The sequence below is a fragment of the Manis javanica genome, chromosome 18 (genome assembly GCF_040802235.1).
Source record: "Manis javanica isolate MJ-LG chromosome 18, MJ_LKY, whole genome shotgun sequence".
Taxonomy (NCBI): domain Eukaryota; kingdom Metazoa; phylum Chordata; class Mammalia; order Pholidota; family Manidae; genus Manis; species Manis javanica.
In genome coordinates this window covers 18,340,217-18,363,113 of record NC_133173.1, presented here as the reverse complement: position 1 = coordinate 18,363,113, position 22,897 = coordinate 18,340,217, and the positions used below count along the sequence as shown (strand labels likewise).

General features: G+C 43.5%; 1 protein-coding gene and 1 long non-coding RNA gene across 4 annotated transcripts in view; one reads left to right on the top strand and one right to left on the bottom strand.

Annotated features, from left to right (window-relative positions):
• PCSK6 (proprotein convertase subtilisin/kexin type 6) overlaps positions 1 to 22,897 on the bottom strand; it is a 213,981-nt gene that overhangs the window by 153,728 nt on the left and 37,356 nt on the right. The gene's annotated exons all lie outside the window — the stretch shown is intronic.
• Positions 4,887 to 9,739, top strand: LOC108389997 (uncharacterized). Of its 2 annotated transcripts, none has more exons than XR_005056537.2 (3): positions 4,887 to 5,315; positions 5,702 to 5,805; positions 8,445 to 9,739. It is a non-coding gene; the product is annotated as an uncharacterized lncRNA (long non-coding RNA). The 2 variants fall into 2 exon arrangements; XR_005056536.2 differs by lacking the exon at positions 8,445 to 9,739 and adding an exon at positions 6,669 to 8,416.

The following is a 22,897-nucleotide window of genomic DNA, read 5'->3' as shown; positions in this document are numbered from 1 at the left end:
AAAATAGGGATCAGGTCTTTGGCCATTCTTCAATCTGAAAGTGGCCCCCGGGTCCCTCTGAGGTTCTGTGTGCCGCCATCCACCCTCTGGTCACCATGGAGCAGGACTGAGGGCATGGGAAGCAGCCACATTTCTTTCTCACAACCAAAGATTTGAGAGTCAGGCAAATTATAAGCCAGACAGTTTGATGCAAGGCCCGGGACAGAAAGGGTTGCCACATACTAGAAATACTGCAAAGAGAAGAAAAGGAGAGAAGGAAGAAGGGCCCAGATCCGGGGAGGGAGCTGAGACACCGAGAGGCCCTGATTCACTGGCGCCAAGGCACTGCCTGCAGACCACTGACTGACATCCTCAGAGCAGGGGGGCTACACTGTCCTCCCAAAGCCTGTCTGTTAAACACATGCTGTGGTTAATAAAACACTAATTCAATCAGGGCAGGGGTCAACAAACTATGGTCCATGGGCCAAATCTGGCCCACCTTGTTCTTTATCTTAATTTTTTCAATTGCAGCAATATTTACATTACTTTTACCATTTTAATCATTTTGAAGTGTATAATTCAGCGGGACTGAATACATTCACAATGTTGTATAGCTATCACCATTATCATCCCCAGAACTTTTTCATCTCCCCAAACTGAAGCTCTGTATTCATTGAACACTAAGTCTCCATTCCTTCCTCCCCCAGCCCCTGGCAACCACCATTCAACTTTCCATCTCTATGAACTTGTTGACTCTGGGTAGCGCATATAAGTGGGATCATTTTACCCTTTTGTATCTGGCTTATCTCACTTAACCTGATGTCCTCAAGGTTCATCCCATTGTAGCAGGTGTCAGAATTTCCTTCCTTTTTAAGGTTAGGTCATATTCCATTGCATAGGTGGACCACATTTTGTTTACCCATTCACCCACTAATGGGTACTTGGGTCACTTCTACATTTGGCTATTGAGAAAAATGCTGCTATGAACACGGGTGTATAACATCTACTGATGATCTGCTTTCAATTCTGTTGGGCATATAAGCACTTCCTGTTTTTATAAATAAAGCTTTATAGGAGCACAGCCACAGCCATTCATTTACAACTGCCCATGGCTGTTTTCATACTATGATAGCAGTTGGGTAGTTGCTACAGAGACCCTCTGGCCCACAAGCCTCAAATGTTTCATACATGGACTTTACAGAAAAAGGGTGCCAACCTGTGATTTAGAACATTCACTGCTGAGCATGTTTTGGGAGTCCACCAAAGTCTCTAATGTTGAACGTGCTTCTCTACAGCTGGGGACTACCAGTCTACACCTGGGGCTCTGCTCAGAAACACAGGTGCAGCTGCCATCCCAGCACCTTCAGCATCTCATTTAGTCGTTCAAGTGTCCTTTCTCCAGGACCCTCCCTTGCCTACTGCCCCAGGAGGTCACTCCCACCTGTCTAAGTCACTCTGCACTGCCTCCTGCCACAGCTCTCCCTCAACAATAGGCATGGGTCAGGAATGTGTGGTTTTTATCATGGACAAAAGGTCAGAAAAGATCAAGGGGAAGCAGAGCAGGAGACAGGCGCAGCCTGACTGCACATGGGACGTAGCCCAGTGAGCGCCGTCTCTGCTTGGATGATGCAGCATTTACAATAGAGCCCCCTCCTCCTCCCCGACCCGTCTCAGTCCTTCCCAGGTTCTCAGTTACCTACCACAGCAGTGTCAGCACCAGTTACGCCCTTCCCAACTCACAGAGTTGCTCCTTCCAATCTCTGGGTGCTTCATGAGGGTAGGACAGGATGGCAGGCTGGAAGGCCCCCCCATTCTCTGGCAGGGTCACTCTGCAGATGTGGCCACTAGCCCTGATTCACAGATAGGGGTGTGGGAAAGAACCACAAAGACGGACTCATTTTGCAGATGGGAAGATAAGGCCCAGGGAAGTTAAGCCTCTTATACTCAGGAGCTCTTGATTCCTGAACCAACAATCTCCCCAGTCTGCCCAAGTAAGTGACAACATCTGACGTCCAATGACACACAGATATACAAATTAGGGCTTCAGATTATTGTTACACTTTTGGTACGCCTTCAGGGTCACACTGGCAAGAGCTGGAATCATAAATAAATTGAATAGTGGGGGCAGCAGAAAGACTTTTTAAATTCAAAGTAACCTCCTGAGTAAGAAATAGTCTTATTTTTATTTGACATAAAGCAGGTACTCCCTCTAGCTCAGCAGCCCTGGCCATCCTGGGCTGCTATGCCTTGTCCATGGCCGGGGGCAGTATTTACACCAGGGCCCCCTGTTTTCCTGTGGTCACCACTCATGTGCCCTACACACCACTTCTCAAACCAGCGTCTAAGCCGCCTGCCTTTATACTCAGAGGGGGCAGTGGCTTCAACAGAATGCTGCTGCTTGAGAGTCTTGGCAGCCTCCTCTTTCTGCCCTCCCTGACACTGGAAGAGAAATTCTCCCCCCACATCCCAAGCTGCCAACCATGGTGCTCAGCTCTGAGCCCTTCCGGAACCTCAGTCTGCTCCTCGCCCATGGATCCCATCCCATCTCTAGTCTCCAAGAGTTTGTTTTTTTTAAAAGTCACATAGTAAAATGTCGGTAAGTATTTTTTCTCTTTCTTCTCTGTGGTATTTTCACAATACTAATGAGAGCCAGTCTCTTAACACACCATCCAAGAAAATGAACAATCTGCTGAATATGTAATGCTTATGTCTCTTTACTCAACACTGATATGTAATTATACACATTAGTGGATAAAATTGGTCACATTAAAACATCATTAAAAACCTTGCTAAATGTTCTCGGCCAAAACACTGGAAGAAATGAGATCAAAGAACCACAGTGAAGAGAGCTGAATATGGTTCCTCTTTAATAGAACACTCTATTAGATATTTTAAAAGGTCTAGGCAATATATGCACCCAGTATAAAATATGGATGGTATACAGAGTTAGCAGGGAGCAGCAATTCCCCCTCCTCCTGTCTCCCAGCCATCAAGGACCCCAACTTTAACTGGATGCTCCTGGCTTAAAGCAAGAGCAGCTGATGCTTGCTGAGCACACCTAGGTACCCCATCCTAGGTAGCAAGCTCAGAGTTTAGATGTGTTAACTTGTTTGACTATCAACAGCCTCACGAGGTAGATGCTATGATTATCATTTACAGATAGGGAAACTGAGGCACAGGGTAGTCAAGACATCTTCAATAGGTTGCACAGTTAGGGTTTGAACTTAAGAGTCCACATTCTTAACCATCACACATGCCTCTTGCCACACGTACAATATTAGCTGCCACAGGGAAAATGCTACTCTCCTTGGGTCTCGTCCTCAGAAGCAGTTTTGTTCCTGTACAACCTAGAGCCTCCATGATTGTTCACTTTCCTTCACTCCAGTTCAGAAAACATGGGAGACATATACTATATTCCAGGTCATATGTATCCCATTATATCATCATGTGAGCATATGTATACAGATGTGTACATACGTATGTTTGTATTTACACATATGAATGTACATGTATTTGTGTGTGTATATATGTCTGTATTCGAGTATTTGTGTGTATGTATGTATGTATATGGATGGTGCATGTTTGTGTGTCTATTCAGATATGTGTTTATACATGAATGTATGTATATGGATATATGGGTGTGCATATACATGTATATATTCAGGTTTGTGTATATGTGTGTGAATATGGATAAATAAGTGTGTATATTTATGTATGTATATAGATGTGTCTGTATATGTACACTTGTGTATATATTCAGATATGTGTATATACATAAGCATGCATAGGTGTGTGTTTATGCAAGATTCACAAGTAAATGGCTCTGAAATGCAGCCGGGCAAGTCTTGGGTTTTCCCACAGCCCTCACACCCGAGTGGACCTCCTGAGTGGGCAGCATCTGAGTGGGCCGCTGCTAGTTGCCAAAATTCAGAACCTCTGAGTCCATGGCTCACGGCCTTGGTCAGAATCACCTGACAGCATGAACAAATCTGCCCCCAGAGGGAGGTTCTGGTTGCAGAGGTCTGGGCTGCCACTGGGCATGTGGATTCTGAAACTTCTCCCCAGGAGACATGGAGAACATCCAGGGAACATGTCCAATTCCCTGCCTGGCCACTCCTGCTGGCCATCCAGGCTCTGCTCAGACTGGCTCCTCTGTGGAGCCGCTCCCACCCCAGGTCTCATGCACACTGTTCTCCAAAGGCTGAGTCCTTCAGAGGTCAGGCCGACTTTGCTCTACTTGTGGCAGAGTGTCTGGGATGCAAGCATCCAATGTGTGTGTCCCCCGATGACTCCCGCCACAGACAGAGCAGCCACCCTGAGGTCAACCTCACTGTGCCTCCCTCACCAACCCGCCGAATCTCTTCCTCCTCTGGAGGAGTTCCCTGTCTTCATGAGTGGCATCTCCAACCTCTGTGTGCATCCAGGACCACCAAACTCTCTGGGAACGACTTGAATGGTTCCCAGCTGGCTGCACCCCACCTTCCCCACCCTAGTGCAGGCAGCCCCATCACGCGGCTCCAACCACAGGCAGAGCCCTTGCTGGCCTCCTAGTCTGCAGCACTGCCCTGCCATTCCCACTGGAGCTTGTTTCCTCTTAGAGGGTGAAGCATGAGCCCCCAGGTGGTGCAGAAAGGTTCCCCAGGCCAGGCCAGGCCTGACAGCCTCACCTCTGTCTTCCCGTGAAGCTGGACGTATGTGTTTCACATATTGCTGTTGCACACCCTCGAGCCTGCTCACACCAGCTGCCTCACACTAACAAGTCTAGCTCCCACCCATTTTTATCCATCACTTCAGCTACCACTGTCTCCAGGAACCCCTCCCAGAACCCCTCCTGACCCTGCCCACCACCCACCGCCACCCACCCAGGTCTGCCACATGTGGCTATCACAGCCCATCCCCACTCCCACTTTCCACAGTAAGCTCTCAAAGGCAGAGACTCTCATCTGTAAATCCTAGTCCTGGCAGCATCTGGTGCATGGCAGGAACTCCAAAAATGTCTGGTGAAATGAACAGACTTCACGTGACCCCGGAAGGACACATACGTCATTCCATTTCCACCTATGCACAACTGTTCTGCACGGCCCTAGTCCAAGGCCAGATCTGGCTGAGACCCCCTGCCTCCCAGACCAGGGTGCTGTCTTGCCTTTTGGGCTCTTGGGCTCTCTATGGCCTCTTCCCAGGCCAGGCCTGAGGCTGCGGAGTCAGGCAGACCGCCCATCAGCTGTGTGGCCTGGGTGAGGCCCAGCCGGCCTGCACTCCCAGGGACGCGGGCTGAGCAAGGCAAGCAGTGCATGGCTCTGGGTTCCGTCCAAGCGGCCCAGCACCCTTCCCTCATGGTGAGCAAACGAGTCGAGGAGGGGAAGCATCGAGGGGAAGCATCTCGGTGACCCCACGTGGGGACGAGTGTAAACAGCTTGCAAAGCCAAACAAGGAAGGGGCCCGAAACTAAGTGCGGTGGGGGAGAGGACTGGGCTGGGGATGTTTACAGAAAGAGCCTCTCTTGTCCTGTTTTGTTTTGTTTTTTCCTGTAAATCTGAGTACAGCCAGCTTCAAATTCCCTCCCTACTTACACAGGGCAGGTGTGAGGTCTGAGGGACCAGTGGGTGCCAGTAGCTAAGGCACACCCTGCCTTCCCAAAGGAAAAGAAAATGTGGCATTTTTTTGCAGATCCTGAGGAATGTGGGAAGGGAGCCCCATCTAATTTATCATGTTTGATTTGCAGCAAAGTCACTGATGAACATGCTGAGCCCACCCCAAAGGACATCTGATCGTTCCAAAGGTCCACCCGCCCACTCAGCCCTCCAGTGGACGTGACCTCAGACACAGGTGCAGTTCTGGAAGCCCTAGAGTCAGCAAGCTGGGTTTTGGTGGGGGGTTGGCTCAGCACATACTTCAGTCAGTGTACAAAAAGGCCACCACCCCTCCCCAGGCCAGGACAGTTAAACCTGCCTCATGGGAACAGCTGATAAGCAGCCATGAAATGTCACAATTCAAGGTCTCAGAAATGAATGGGCTGTAGATGAGGCTTCTGACTTTGCAAAAAACTATTCACTTTATCAGTCCCAAAGCCTGCCCTTGGTTGGAAACATATGTTCCAAACCCTGTCTGTCCACAGCTGCATGCTGGCTTCCGGAGCTGCTGATTTTCAGGACCAGCATCTTCTGAGGGCCTTGGCTTTTGGGGAAGTGGCTATGTTTAAAAGTCACAGGCGTCATAGTTCAGTTATATAATGTTATTGATCCCAGTTGGTCTGCTTAAGGAAAACATAACTAATTAGAGCCTATAAAAACCTACACACCAAATTAATTCTGTCTTGCTCTGGTGGCTTCCGCCTGAAAAAAGGTATAAACATAGATGGCCACTGAACCTATATTTAGCCAGCACTGGGTTACCTGGTATTTATAATTAAGGAGGTCCAGAAAGAGAGAATGGACATTTTGTTATTTTTAAAAGCATTTTTTAAAAAACAACCCTGCTTCCCATTTCGATCACATATACACACAACATTCTGCTACTGCAATAATTACAATTCTGACCCAAGTTAAGATTATTGCACAATTTCCTACTCTCCTAAAATTGCTTTCTTCAACACAGATCCACCCAAAGCATGCAATTAAGCTGCTCAACTTCCTACAAACTCCTGAAAAATCATTAATTTTTACTTAATAGACTTCATCTTCTCTTCACAGAAGTTGCCAGACCAAATGGTCTGACTGCAGATGAGGATGCTTTTTATTTATATGGCCTCAACCTATACTTTTAATGTCCATGAAGAGCCATCTGAAAAACTCTACAATGTTTACTTTGAAGATCTTTCATTTTAAACCACCTACTATTAAAGATTTCTTTACAGTTGTCCAGAATTAGTTTGCCAGATTTCAAAACCCAGCTTCCCTTTTATTTTTATTTTGATTGAAAAATAAAAGCTATAGATAGTGACACTGTAGCACCTTACTACACTGATGAACAGTGACTGCAATCAGGTATATGGGGGGGGACACGATAATATGGAGGAATGTAGTAATCACAATGTTATTTCATGGGAAACCTTCATAAGAGTGTATATCAACAATACCTTAATAAAAAAAGAAAAAGAAGAAGAAAAGCTAAGACACCTCCTCCCAAAAAAGATCTGTCCCAAAGCCATCAAGGGACAAAGCACAGATTCTTTGTAGGTGGTAGGGGGAGGAAATGAGGGTGGCCCAGAGCAGACAAGGAAGATGTCCATGCTGGGAAAGGGGTGTGGGCAGCCTACTCTGGGAGTCAGAACCCAAGCAGGGTGAGGAGGGTGTCCACACAGGCAGGTATAGACAGAACACAGGGCAGGCTGGTTACCTGCAGGGGGACTGATCAAATATGTAATACATTAGGGCAATGGGGGCCAGATTTCTCACTGTTGGAGAAGAAAGTGGTACATGGAAGGGGGAAAACTAGAAAGAAGTCTGTGGTGCTGAACTGGCATTGGATCTCCATGTTCATACATAGATGGAGAAATAAATACGCATGCAAGAGTGTACGTGCAACACAGACATACATCCCCATCTCCCCCTGGACAGGCCTGTGAGCAGGGATACCCCAATAGCAATGAGCCAGCCCAGAATCTAGGTCTTGCTTTCTGAACACCACTTCTACTAAAAGAAACCAGGGTTCCTTGGAGAAATGGCAGATTCCAGGATTAGGGTGGGAAAGTTCAACAGGGACTTATAAATCCCCATTTGGGCAGAGAACAGGAAAAGGCTCGAAGAATTCCAAGACACAGAAAAAAGACTGAAGGGCACCCATGGGCCAAACTGGGGACAAGTGAGCATCAAATAAATGATCTCCCTAGTCTGTCATAATCCATGAATAAAATAAGAAACCATGAGTCCATATAAATAAAATAAGTAATACCTTCCAAGTTTCATAGGAATAGGCATTTTTACATAGTTTCAAAGTACCTTCCACAAAATGCTTACTAATTATAAAGGGGAAAAGAGAAACTTTATAATGGGAATCTAGGCAGACAAACCCCCTTAATCGAGGGATCTACAAGAGCCTCCCCAGCAATGGGAGAAACTGAAATGTGGGCCATGCAGTCAGATTCAGAGAATTAGGTGTCCCTTCTGTGAGGCTCCAGTCAAAGGTGCAGGACCTGAACCTCATCATGAGCGAATAGCAGACAAACCCAGATGGAGGGATGGATACTGGCCTGACGCTGGAAAGTGCTGAGATCATGAAAGTCAAGAAATCAGCAAGGAACAGCCACAGACTTCCAGGAGAAAAAGAGCAGGGCTGTGTGGAGCCATGTTGGAGCCCCAGGCAAAGAAAGAATCAGTAACACTGAGCCTGCCTTTATTTACCTGTCCGGTATTTTGTTCATTGGGGATTTTATGGGTTAATTTTAAATTTAAAAATATTATATTAAAACATTATTTATCTTGCATACTGAGAGTTTTGTTTGTTTGTTTTTTTGCATCCCCTTATAGTTTGCACCTCCCTCCCCTTACCTTAGTCCCAATTCCACGTGCAAGGGCCAAGGACTGACTGCAACACCTGACTGAGCAGGACCCTTTTCTGTGAAGACCACTGCTGAGCTACTGGTGAAAGCAACTGGGGCAGGAGGATCAGTTGGTGACAATGTACCACCCATAATTCCCTGTTTCTGAAGTTGTGCCATGTTTCTAGAGAGACCGTCCTTGTTTATACAATACTATAAGCATGAGGGGTGATGGAGTCAAATCAGCCATGCACTCCCAAAGGGTTCAGAACAAGTGGTGTACTGCTTTGAACTTTTTTGTGCGTTTGTGATTGTTTCAAAAAAATTTTAAAGAATGTTTTCATTGCATTACAAGGTAACCAGAAAGCCCCACTTCCACCCTTTCTCAAATAAAGCTTAAAGATGTCCAGAACCCGAGACAAACCCAAATCGCATGCACTCCTCTCATGGAGAGCATCCTCTAACACTGTGTTGCAAATGGCAGGCTGCTTCTTGGAAACACACTGCCATTCCTTATGCCCATGAAAGCAGAATTCCTGGTGCCCACAAGCTACTTTGTAAAAGAGACAGACAGACAGTGGGCTGTATTTCAAGGGCAGATGACCTCTGGGGTCAGTAGGCTGCTTGAGGCTATTTGGTCTCTAGTTGGGAGAGGTAACCCCAGTGCCTACAGGGCCCAGGCAGGGGCCCCCTGATGGAGAGGACGTAGGTGGGTAGAGGCTCACAGAAACCAGCACAACCAGATCTCTTGAGCTATTCCAGAGAAGCTGACACTCAGATTCTACATGAGCGTCCAAGTTTTTAATATTGGCAACTAATTTTAAAATGTTAACACCACTGCATGGCCTACAGACCACAGGTAGCCCACGGTCCTTGCAAGGGAGGATGCAGACATTTGGTTCAGACTTTCCTTACTCTATGAAGCCTGCTGCTCACTTTTTTCTTTGAGTATGGAAGATGCAGGGTCATACCCTTATCCTCAAAAGTCTCATCTGGAAAATTCACCAGGCAAGAGATGCTCTGGGCCATGCCCAGATTTGCTCTTAGCAAAGAGCATTTCGGCTTGTGAACGGAGCAAAGTAGGAGGTATATGACCCTCACCACCAGTGGCCATGCACAGCTCACCTGGGCAGGCCAGTGACACCGTGGATCTAATAGGAAAGCTACGCTGAGCACCCAAAAAAACTGGGGGGAGCCCAGGTTCCCCAGAAAGAAGGGCCAGAGCTGGCCTGCAGTTTGAGGCTGCATGACTGAAGGTCAGGAGGCTGCAAGGTTTGGGGGGGGGGGAAAAATGGATTTTTGTCTTTATGAAGGAAATGTTAAAAATTCTAGTGTTAGTATCTAAAACATTCTCACTTGAGAGCAGTTATCCTAAGGGAAATTTAAAAATATGTTAGCAAAATTAATCTTCCAAATTTTTTTTTTAGGAGAGCAAGGTAGACCCTTTCATTTGGAGATAAAGTGAGAGGACAGAGCTCCTGGCTCAGGCCAGGAGGGAACGAGAGAGCCCCCGGGCGATGCACTGTCTAGGGGTTTTACAGGCAGTTGAGAGACAAAGGGCTAGGGATGCACACCTGCTAAGTGGTCCCAAAATGTTTATCTTTGAAGAGACATTAAGTTTCTTATTAGTCTTCCTGGTTATTTATAAGAAATTAACTGCTCTGATTTCCTCCCAGGATAGCAGTTTCCTGGTCTGGGAGCTTATCACTCAAGACTGCCTGCTTTGCTCCCAAGGTGGGCTGAGTTTTTGTCTGTTTGTTAAAGAGTATATTAAGAAACTTACTTTATAACTAATTGGGTTTTAAAATGATTTTCAAGATGGAATCCTTCCTGTTTGGTTTGGGCTTGCTTGTTAGAAACTGCCCAGGTGGCGCAGCACTTGACTAGGGCGGCAGGAAGAAAGGCAGCACCTGGGTAAAGTCAGAAAAACAATCTGGGCCCCCCAGCAGCCAAAGCAAATCCCACAATGGATTGTCCTGCTTTGTTTCTTCCAGAGGCTCTCCCCCTACTCTGTCTAAAAGCTCATGGTCCCTGTCTCATTCCCCCCTCTACAGATGGAGACCCTAGCTGCTGCTAGGGAAAGGGGGCAACGACCGCTCTGGCTGCTTCAAGCCGAGAGGGGGTGCAGTGAAGAGTGCAGCTAGGTCTCCATCACTGGTCAGTCCAGAGGGCCTCGGAAGATGGGCACTTCTATCTGGGGTCCCATTTCCATCCCCATTTGCAGTTTTATGGCTTCAAAAGGATTTAGAAAACCAGCTCCATGTCGTAGTAGTCCATGGGACTTCTGGGCCTGACATAGCTTGGACTAGCTTTCAGATGTCCTGGAGTGAATGAGACATTTTGTGAATAATATGGAATGTACACACAACATTCAACTTTAATTATAGCACAGGTCCCACTCTGTGCTGCAGATGTCTAGTGCCATTCTATTTTGTACAACTGCTTGGTGCATTAGTTAATTTTAGTATTTAGGAGAGCTATTCCTTCAATAGTACCATTAAAGGCCTTGTGAGTAAAATTGGTTAAGGATTTGATATGCCAAATTGCATCTTCTAAACCAAGAGATGATATAAAAACGGAGGTAGGTGATCATGTCAATGAAAAACACTCCTTGTCCATTGATGTTGAAGGCTTGGGAATTTTGCAGGATGTGGGATATTCTTAGCCCAACATCCTTGCAACCAAGGAAATCCCAAAGTGCACCTCTCGATCCACTGTGGAATGAGCCAGGACCAGGGATTAGTTCCACACAGCTAGTGAATGCCGTTTGGGGCTGGCCAACGGATACCAGGGCGGGTTGTACAATCTGTGGCAAGCCAATCTGTACCCTGTCAAGTTATTACACATGAACAGTGGTCTTTAGGAAGCCAGCCTAAATATCAGGTGAAGCTTGGGCAATGGTTGTTAGAACGGTTTCTTTGCTCCCAGCAGAGGGGAGCGTTTTGATTTAAGCATCCTGCAGTTGGAGTAACCCAAATGTACTCGTCCCAGATCTGAAAAAAATCTACCTTTATATCTATGATTATTTGCATTGAGAATTGGCACATTGGAGGCATTTTGCAGTTGAAGTAGAGCTATAATGGTAGTTAAATTCTTTGTAGCATCACAGAAAGGGAATTTATGCCCTTAAACATGGAGACTTTAGGCATGAGAAACTCTGCTTTGATAAAACAATTAAAAAATGCTTTGCAATCTTTCAACATCAAGAACAGACTAATAGTTTAAGAAAACTTTGTCCTTTTAACAGAAAAGAAAATTCTAACTTTGCTGTGTACTTAATATCAAGACTCATTTGCTTAATTTCACATAGCATGACCATAACAATTCATCCACAAACTTTCTACAACTTTTTTTAGAGTTCTCCCTCTTTAAATAACCAGCTGTACTGTAAAAACAGTTACCTTCTTTTACCCTTAATAAAATGCATTTTCATTCCTTATAGCTTCTCTTATTAAAACACATGATTTTTAGCATGCAGAGATGTTTTCCTTATTGTTTTAAGTAGTTTTAATCAGAACTTAAAACCATTAGTTTTCAGTGAACACTAAGAAGCTATTATAAACTGTAATGCTAGCATTCTTTAGATTGACAAATTTATGAACACATTTTATAACTCCTGGAAATGTGCTTTACAGTACAATTTCTCAATAAGCACAAAATATGTCTACTTAGCAAAACTTTAAGATTTTAGGTTACTATAAAGATCTTCAAGCCATATGTTGGTATACACACTGAAACACACAATTATTAAGAAGTTCAGTTACTACACTTAGTTAGATCATTCATTCTTAACAACCATGCAAGATTACTTAACAAAACCTTCACTAAACATGACAAAGTCAAGCCTTTCTCTCTTTAAGCATTTTTTTCTTCTGAAAGATTTAAGCCAGGCTGTATTGCAGAAGATAAATTTCTGTCTCAGGGAGTCTAGTTTAAAAACCTCCCAATTTTTGAGGATAATTAAGAACCCCATAAGTAGAATAGATTTCCAATAAAAGGATTTAGAAAACCAGTTCCATACTGTAGTAGTCCACAGGACTTTTGACCATTTTCCTTCCTTGTGGCCAAATAAACTTATATGCATAACCTGATTATATTATTGTACACTTCTCTCAGGGGCCAAGCCTCTCTAATCAGAGCATTTGTATTGAGGCCAGGCTTGTGTGCAGAAAATAAGGTACTTTTTTCAGGGTTTGCAGATCAAATTGCTCCCAACTCTTTAGAATGCATGCCAGAGGCGGGTCTAGCTTTAAACTTGAAGAGGATGCTCCCATCTCTGAGCTTATCTCGGACGAGCCCCCAAAAATGATGCCGGGGTTCTTGTTCACAGAGTCAAAGAATGAACGTCGCAAACACTCAAGGTGGGAGAGCAAGTGAGAGGCTTTTATTTAGAGATAGAGTGGGAAGACAGAGCTCCTGGCTGGCACCAAGAGGGGACAAGAGAGCCCCCCAAATTCTCACTTCAAAAATAAATAGCTCCTGTACCCAAAAGAACTGAAAGCAAGGCCTCGAGCACACATTTGTACATGCACGCTCTCAGCGGCATAGTCCTCCCAGCCAACAGGAGGAGGCAGCCGCGTGCCTGTGGGTGGGTCTGTGGATGAGCAATGAGGCCTGTACCCACAGCGGAATACCATTCCCCCTTGAAATGGAAGGAACTCCTGACACCTGCTACAAGCATGGATGACCCTTGAGGACACTACCCTAAGTGAAATAAACCAGTCAGAAAGGACGAATAATGTATGAGTCCACTTATGTGAGGTCCTAAAGTCATCAACTTTACAGAGGCATAAAGTAAAAGAGTGGGGCCAGCGGCTGGTAGAGGGGAAATGGGGAGTTAGGGTTTCACGGGTGCAAGGTTTCAGCTGGGGGAGATGAAAACATTCTAGAGATGCATGGTGGCAATGGCTGCACAGCAATGTGAATGTACTTAATGCCACTGAACTTACAGATGGTTAAGATGGTACATTTTGTTGTATACTTAAGACCAATATAATATTGTATGTCTACTATACTTCAGTTATAAAAGATGGTAAATTTTATCATATATATTTTACCATGAGGAAAAAAAATATGTATGTCCTCTGCTTTCTCTCCCCACCTTTCCTGAAACCAACTGTCCCATGTCACTCAAGGTGCTGGGGACCTCAGCTCTAGTGACAGCAGCATGTAGAGACCTGAGCAGGAACAGAGATTAGGAACCAGAGCACAGCAATGCTGCCCAACGTTGGTTACTAACTGCTCCAGGCAGCTCGTCCCCCTCGCGTGTCCTCTATTATGTGGTTTCCCCCAAAGGGTGAAAGATACCAGCATGGGGGTGGCGATGCTCTTGGAGATGGCCCGACTTCACCCGACCCAGCTGTCCCAGCTTCCTCTCATCCTGGTGCCCCATCCCCAGGGGACGGCCTTGAAGATCTGCTGACCAGGCGTCCCGGTGACCAATCTCCTAAGCTGACCTCTCAGGTTCTGACCCCACTGAGAAAGGCAGCTTACTTTTCATGAAGACACAGAAACTTTAGCCTAACGAAATTAGTGCCCAAACTCAATAACGCCAATTAAAAACAGACGTAGAGGAAAACATGCACTGTCTTTTGGCTTCTGTGACCCAAACCCAAGCCAGTAATTAAGAATGAAGGAGCTACCGATGAGGCAGCTGTCATGATTTCACCAAAATACAACTTGGAGGACACCCTTTCCCAGTGGCAAAGCACATCTTGGTTTGTAAGCTAAACACAGGGCTTTGGGCAATTATTTTCATGTCAGCCCTTTTACTGTGGCATCTGGGACTTCTCACACAGGTGTTTGTGCTATGGAGTTGGGGGACCAGTGGCTGCCTGTCTCTGCCCCTCATGGGCCTCTTTCTACTCTCTCAGGAGAGCAGATGAATCTGCTTTTTCTGTCTCCCTTTCATACTAACATGATGGTTTATGGAATATTTGGCAATAAACAATTTCAACAGAACTTTCGTGTTCAAAGTAAAACTTCAAAAGCACTCATTCATACGCAAGAAATAATTGTTTGAAAGGGAAGCAGGAGAAAACAGACCACCCTATTCTCTGTCCTCTCACCCTGCCCGTGATGCATTAAGACAATACACGTGGCACTGTCTTCTGAATGGCAGACCGGGTGAATGCCCACCCACAGGAGCAGGCGCTCCTGCTGTCACCTTATCGTGTGTTTATTGCTGGCAACTGCCCACTCCTTCCTTCTCCCAACAAGTATCAGCAGCTTTCTGAGCCAGGCACCATTCTAGACAAGGGGCATCCGGCAGGGCTCACCCAGGTTCACACGGGCCCAGGACCTGCCTCCCGGGGATAGGTCAGTGGGAGTGAGTTCCACAGAGCAAGGGAAGAGGCCTAACAGAAGCCCTTCTGCTCAGCTGCTAAACTGTGAACAACTTGCCCAAAGTCACCTATCCTGAGATAGAAACAGGGAACAGCATTTGGAGGGCTGTTGTCCTGCTTTCTTTTCTACTGGGCTTGCAAGGAAAGACAAGACAAGGCAAAGAGAGGAAGGACACACCAGGTGTGTCATCAGGTGGCTTTTTTCGTATTACTCCGTTTTTCGTATTACTCCTTAAAGAAAAGAATGTGAGTCTATCTCACTTTATGAGGAAAAATGGATTGCAACCAAGCCAGTTGTAAAGTCAGTTTGATAGCAAATCCCATTTGCCCTCTGATTTCAACTTAAAAAAGATAGTGTACTTCTTTACCAGTGGTTCCTAAAGGGAAAGCAATCCCCCCAGAGAGACCAGAAAGGTCAGTGTAAACAATGTCACCTTGCTGGCCAGGCTGGTGCCTGCAGGCCATGTGGGCGCAGGAGCTGAGCTCCAGGAGTCCAGGAACACAGGCCTTCGGGGATGGCAGCGCCAGATACAAGGGGCCTTCCCATCATCTTGTGGGCATGCAGTATTCCCCTATGTCTGACAATCCACTGGATTCTTCACTTCCCTGAAACTAATTTGTCTCTTGTCCCTTTGACTTTTATGGACTCTTATAAAATGAGGCTGCAATATATGATTGATTCCAGGCTGAGACATTTTTTAAGTTCTAGGCTTCTGATTCTGTAAAACGAATTCATGCCTCATGTCATCATTCATGTTCACAAATCAGTAAAGACAAACTCACTTCAAGTGAGAGATAGGCTCATTAGGTTCTGTGAGATTCTGTCTGATTCATGGTCACCACTTACTAGAGCTGAGAACTGGTTATTTCCAATGCCTTCACTGACAGATACTCCATGACACGTACCCTTGACAGCTGAAACTAGGTCCAGCACACACATAACCCAATGGGCACACATCTGCTCTCTGAGGGTCTGGTGGCTATTCATGAGCTGGGTGACCCGTGAGGACCTGATTGGGCTGCTCCCTCCCAGAGAATGCCAGCAGACCATGATGCCCCACCCCCACCCTCACCCAACTATTTCCACCAGCTATTCCTGTGAGGGTGGGCGCAGGGTGTGGCAAAAGGAATGTCTGTCATGAAACCTAACAGGGCAGCAGCATGCTGTGGCCACTTTCTCCCTTGCACTGCCTGTGGCCCTGTAGGAAAAGGGCCAATTCTTATTGTTTTCAAGAAATTCAAATTCATAGTCCTAGCTGAAATTTCCCAATATGTATATATTGATAATGATTCCAATTTTCTAAAAGCATTCTAGGCAAATGAAATACACCCGGGGGCTATCCTCACCCCTGGACCACCATGTGACCTGACTTCCCTGGAGGACTCAGTGCAGCAGCCCTGGGCAAGGCTCCTGGCCACTCTGGCTCCCCCACCTACAGACCACCACTCCTCTCTGGGGCCCCTGCCCTGCTCTACACTCCCCTCTACAGGCAACAGGCTCCAAAATCCAGGGAGCATTTCACAGCCCCAGAGACTCCAGAGTTCTAGGTAGATCGCTTCTGTCAAAGACTAATGATCTATTTCTCCCCAGGGACAACTACAGACACAAACTTTGCCAAATGATCACTCAAATTCTCAGGGTCTAATCCCTCAACACACCACCTTGCCAACCTTTCTTTCCCAAATCCAGGCTAAGTTTAGTAGCTTTTGGTATGTATCTCTGTCACCTTCTACAAAATTCCTACCTATCTGCTCACTTGGAAAGACACCAATTGCCTTCCACTTCATTTGTTCACCCCTATGAGCCCACATAGTTCTCCCCAGAAATTATTTCATGCACCTGCTATTTACTACTACCAGCAATTCTGCTGCCATGGTTCTGCAAGCCACACATTCACAGAGAACAGTAGTGCTTCCCTGAGCCAAGGGAGAAAGGCTTTCAGACAGAAGGAAGGATCAGAAAAATAAACTAAAACTCAACTTCTTTGACAAGCTATCCTGACCCCAAGTAACAGGAACCATCGCCATCATGCTCCCGGCATCAGGAGATCCCTGTAAGTGATATCAGCATGCTGGGCAAGCCCAGGCTGCTTGGCTCCTCTTACAGCCACTGCTTGAGCTACCAGCCTTCTGTGCTGCCCATTCAACACAACAGCCCAGCCACACAACTTCAGACACCAACTGCTACTCACTCAGTCCATACACTCAAACCCTCTCCTGGTCATCTCTCTGTACCTCAACCCCTAAATCTCCTCACCTGCCCCACTACTAGCTCCTCCCACTGAACTTTAGGAATCCCTATTTATTAATTTTTAAAAAGTGGGATGGGAAAAAAATATTCACAGATCATATATCTGAAAAAGGGCTAAGAGCCAGAATATATAAAGAGTTCTTACAACTAAACAACACAAACAAAAGAGTTTTAAATGGGCAAAGGACTTGGATACACATTTTTCCAAAGAAGATATACAAATGGCCAATAAACTCATTAAAATATATTCAACACTACTAATTGTTAGGGAAATGGAGATGAAAAACACAAAAAGATAACATATCCCATCCATAAGGATGGCTACTGTCCAAAAAACACAAAACCAGTCAAAGCAAGGATGTGGATAAATTAGAACACTTGGGCACTGCCAGTGGGGACAAAAATGGTGCAATATGGTAGTTTCTCAAAAAACATAAACATGAGTTTACCATACAACCAGCAATTGCATTTCTGAGTATATATGCAAAAGAACTGGATGCACACTAATATCTATGTACACCCATGTTCATAGAAGCATTATTCACAAAAGCCAAAAAGTGAGAAATAAGTATTCAGTGATAGATGAATTGACAACCCAAGTGTGGTATGTATATATAATGGAATATTATTCAGCCTTAAAAAGCAAGAGACAACATGGATGAACCTTGATGACATTAAACTAAGGGAAATAAGCTAATTACAAAAAGAAAAATATTATAAGAATGTACCTATATGAGGCAACTAGAGAACTCACATTCAGAGAGATGGAAAGTAGAAATGGTGGCTGCAAGAAGCTGGAGGGAGAGGAGAATGGGGAGTTAGTGTTTAATAGATACAGAGTTTCAGCTTTGCAAGATGAAGATTATGGAGATGGATGGTGATGCCCTCTGCACAACTGTGTGAATGTAATTAATGCCACTCAGCCACATGTACACTGAAAAATGGTTAAGATGGTAAGTTTTATGCTCCATGTATTTTACTATGGATTTTTTTTTAAAGGCCTCAGACAAGCAAAAAAAAACTCTCCTACCTCTTCAGTATTTCCTTATGTACAGTTTTCTTTTTTTCTTTTTTTGGCATCATTAATATACAATTACATGAGCAACACTGTGGTTACTAAATTCCCCCCATTATCAAGTCCCCACCACATACCCCATTACAGTCACTGTCCATCAATGTAGTAAGATGCTATAGAGTCAATACTTGTTTTCTCTGTGCTTTATTTTCTTCCCCATGTCCCACACCACCCCTACATTATACATGCTAATCATAATGCCCCCTTTTCCCCTTATTCCTCCCTTCCCTCCCATCCTCCCTAGTCCCTCTCTCTTTGGTAACTGTTAGTCCATTCTTGGATTCTGTGAGTCTACTGCTGTTTTGTTCCTGCAGTTTTTCTTTGTTCTTCTACTCCACAGATGAATGAAATCATTTGGCACTTGAGCTTCTCCACCTGGCTTATTTCACTGAACCTAATACCCTCTAGCTCCATCCATGTTGTTGCAAATGGTAGGACTTGTTTTCTTCTTATGACTGAATAATATTCCATTGTGTATATGTACCACATCTTCTTTATCCATTCATCTACTGATGGACACTTAGGTTGCTTCCATATCTTGGCCACTGTAAATAGTGCTGTGATAAACATAGGGGTGCATATGTCCTTTTCAAACTGGGCTCCTGTATTATTAGGGTAAATTCCTAAGAATGGAATTCCTGGGTCAAATGGTATTTCTATTTTGAGTTTTTTGAGGAGCCTCCATACTGCTTTCCACAATGGTTGAACTAATTTACATTCCCACCAGCAGTAGGAGGGTTCCCCTTTCTCCACATCCTTGCCAACATTTCCTGTTGTTTGTCTTTTGGATGTTGGCCATCCTTACTGGTGTGAGGTGATACTTCACTGTGGTTTTAATTTGCATTTCTCTGATGACTAGTGATGTGGAACATCTTTTCATGTGCCTGTTGGTCATCTGAATTTCTTCTTTGGAGAACTGTCTGTTCAGCTCATCTGTCCATTTTTTAATTGGATCATTTGCTTTTTGTTTGTTGGGGTGTGTGAGATCTTTCTATATTTTTTATGTGAACCCCTTATTGTATATGTCATTCATGAATATATTCTCCCATACTGTAGGATGTCTTTTTGTTCTACTGATGGTGTCCTTTGCTGTACAGAATCTTTTCAGTTGATATAGTCCCACTTGTTCATTTTTGCTTTTCTTTCCCTTACCCAGGGAGATATGTTCATGAAGAAGTTGCTCATGCTTATGTCCAAGAGAGTTTTGCCTATGTGATCTTCTAAGAGTTTTATGGTTTCATGACTTACATTCAGTTCTTTGATCCATTTTGAGTTTACTTTTGTATATGGTGTTAGACAGTGATCCAGTTTCATTCTCTTACATGTAGCTGTCCAGTTTTACCAACATCAGCTGTTCAAGAGGCTATCATTTCCCCATTCTATATCCATGGCTCCTTTATCATATATTAATTGGCCATATATGCTTGGGTTAATATCTGGACTCTCTATTCTGTTCCACTGGTCTATGGGTATGTTCTTATGCCAGTACCAAATTGTCTTGATTACTGTGACTTTGTAGTAGAGCCTGAAGTTGGGAAGTGAGATACCCCCTGCTTTATTCTTCATTCTCAGGATTCCTTTGGCTATTCAGTCTTTTGTGGTTCCATATGAATTTTAGAACTATTTCTTCCAGTTCGTTGAGGAATGCTGTTCCTCAATGTATTTTGATAGGGATTGCATTGAATCTGTAGATTGTTTTAGACAGGATGGCCATTTTGACAATATTAATTGTTCCTAGCCAAGAGCATGGGATGAGTTTCCATTTGTTAGTGTTCTCTTTAATTTCTCTTAAGAGTATCTTGTAGTTTTCAGATTATAGGTCTTTCACTTCCTTGGTTAGGTTTATTCCTAGGTATTTTATTCTTCTTAATGCGATTGTGAATGGAATTGTTTTCCTGATTTCTCTTTCTGCTAGTTCATCATTAGTGTATAGGAATGCAACAGATTTCTGTGTATTGATTTTGTATCCTGCAACTTTGCTGAATTCAGATATTAGTTCTAGTAGTTCTGGAGTGGATTCCTTAGGGTTTGTTATGTACAATATCATGTCTTCTGCAAACAGTGATAGTTTAACTTCTTCTTTGCCAATCTGGATGCCTTTTATTTCTTTGTGTTGTCTGATTGCCGTGGCTAGGACCTCCAGTACTATGCTGAATAAAAGTGGAGAGAATGGGCATCCTTGTCTTGTTCCTGATCTGAGGGGGAAAGCTTTCAGCTTCTCGCTGTTAAGTATAATTTTGGCTGTAGGTTTGTCATACATGGCCTTTATTATGTTGACGTATTTGCCCTCTATACCCATTTTCTTGAGAGTTTTTAACACGAATGGATATTGAATTTTCTCGAATGCTTTTTCAGCACCTATCAAGATGATCATGTGATTTTTGTCCTTCTTTTTGTTGATGTGGTGGATGATGTTGATGGATTTTCGAATGTTGTACCATCCTGGCATCCCTAAGATGAATCCCACATGATCATGGTGTATGATCCTCTTGATGTATTTTTGAATTTGGTTTGCTAATAGTTTGTTGAGTATTTTTTCATCTATGTGCATCAGGGCTATTGGTAGTTTTCTTTTTTTGAGATGTTTTTGACTGGTTTTGTTATTAGAGTGATGCTGGCTTCATAGAATGACTTTGCAAGTATTCCCTCCTCTTCCATTTTTTAGAAAACGTTAAGGAGAATGGGGATTACGTCTTCTCTAAATATCTAATAAAATTCAGTGGTGAATTCATCTGACCGAGGGGTTTTGTTCTTGCATAGTTTTTTTTTATTACTGATTCAATTTCCTTGCTGGTAATTGGTCTGTTTAGATTTTCTGTTTCTTAGATTTCCTGGGTCAGTCTTGGAAGGTTGTATTTTTCTAGAAAGTTGTCCAAAGAAAGAAGATAACCATTCTAGGTTATCCAGTTTGTTAGCATATAGATTTTCATAGTATTCTCTAATAATTCTTTGTATTTCAGTGGTTTCCGTTGTGATTTTTCCTTTCTCATTTCTGATTCTGTTTATGTGTGTAGATTGTCTTTTTTTCTTAATAAATCTGGCTAGAGGTTTATCTATTTTGTTTATTTTCTCATAGAATCAGCTCTTGGTTTCACTGATTTTTTTCTATTGTTTTATTCTCAATTTTATTTATTTCTTCTCCGATCTTTATTATGTCTCTCCTTCTTCTGACTTTGGGCATCATTTATTCTTCTTTTTCCAGTTTCAATAATTGTGAATTTAGATTATTCATTTGGGATCGTTATTCCTTCTTTAAATAGGCCTGGATTGCTATATATTTTCCTCTTAGAACTGCCTTCGCTGTGTCCCATAGAAGTTGGGGCTTTGTGCTCTCATTTTCATTTGTTTCCATATATTGCTTGATGTCTGTTTTAATTTGGTCTTTGATCCACTGATTATTTAGGAGCATGTTTGTCAAGCCTTCATGTGTTTGTGAGCCTTTTTGTTTTCTTTGTACAATTTATTTCTAGTTTTATACCTTTGTGATCTGAGAAGTTTGTTGATAGAACTTCAATCTTTTTTAATTTACAGAGGCTCTTTTTGTGGCCCTGTATGTGGTCTATTCTGGAAAATGTTCCATGTGCACTTGAGAAGAATGTGTATCCTGCTGCTTTTGGATGGAGAGTTCTGTAGATGTCTGTTAGGCCCATCTGTTCTAATGTGTTGTTCAGTGCCTCTGTGGCCTTACTTATTTTCTGTCTGGTTGATCTGTCCTTTGGAGTGAGTGGTGTGTTGAAGTCTCCTAAAATGAATGCATTGCATTCTGTTTACCCCTTTAATTATGTTAGTATTTGTTTCACATATGCATGTGCTCCTGTGTTGGGTGCATAGATACTTATAATGGTTATATCCTCTTGTTGGACTGACCCTTTTATCATTATCTAATGTCCTTCTTTGTCTCTTGTTACTGTCCTTGTTTTGAAGTCTATTTTGTCTGATACAAGTACTGCAACACCTGCTTTTTTCTCCCTATTATTTGCATGAAATGTCTTTTTCCATCCCTTCACTTTAAGTCTGTGTATGTCTTTGGGTTTGAAGTGAGTCTCTTGTAGGCAGCATATAGATGGGTCTTACTTTTTTATCCATTCTATTTCCCTGTGTCTTTTGATTGGTGTATTCAGTCTATTTACATTTAGGGTGATTATTGATAGATATGTACTTATTGCCATTGCAGGCTTTGGATTCGTGGTTACCAAAGTTTCAAGGGCAGCTTCTTTACTATCTAACCATCTAACTTAACTCACTTATTACACTATTATAAACACAGTCTGATGATTCTTTATTTCTCTGCCTTCTTTTTCCTCCTCCTCCATTTATATGTTAGGCGTTTTATTCTGTACTCTTTGTGATTCCCTTGACTGATTTTGTGGATAGCTTATTTTATTTTGCATTTAGTTAGTATTTGGTTTGTCTACTTTTTTTGCTGTGGTTTTATTTTCTCTTGCGACAGCTATTTACCCTTAAGCATACTTCCATCTAGAGCAGTTCCTTTAAAATACATTGTAGAGATGGTTTGTTGGAGGTAAATTCCATCAACTTTTGCTTATTTGGAAACTGTTTAATCCCTCCTTCAAATTTAAATGATAATCTTGCTGGATACAGTATTCTTGGTTCGAGGCCCTTCTGTTTCATTGCATTGTATATATCATGCCACTCCCTTCTGGCCTGTAAGGTTTCTGCTGAGAAGTCTGATGATAGCCTGATGGGTTTTCCTTTGTAGGTGATCTTTTTTCTCTCTCTGGATGTTTTTATGTTTTTACCTTGTCTTTGAT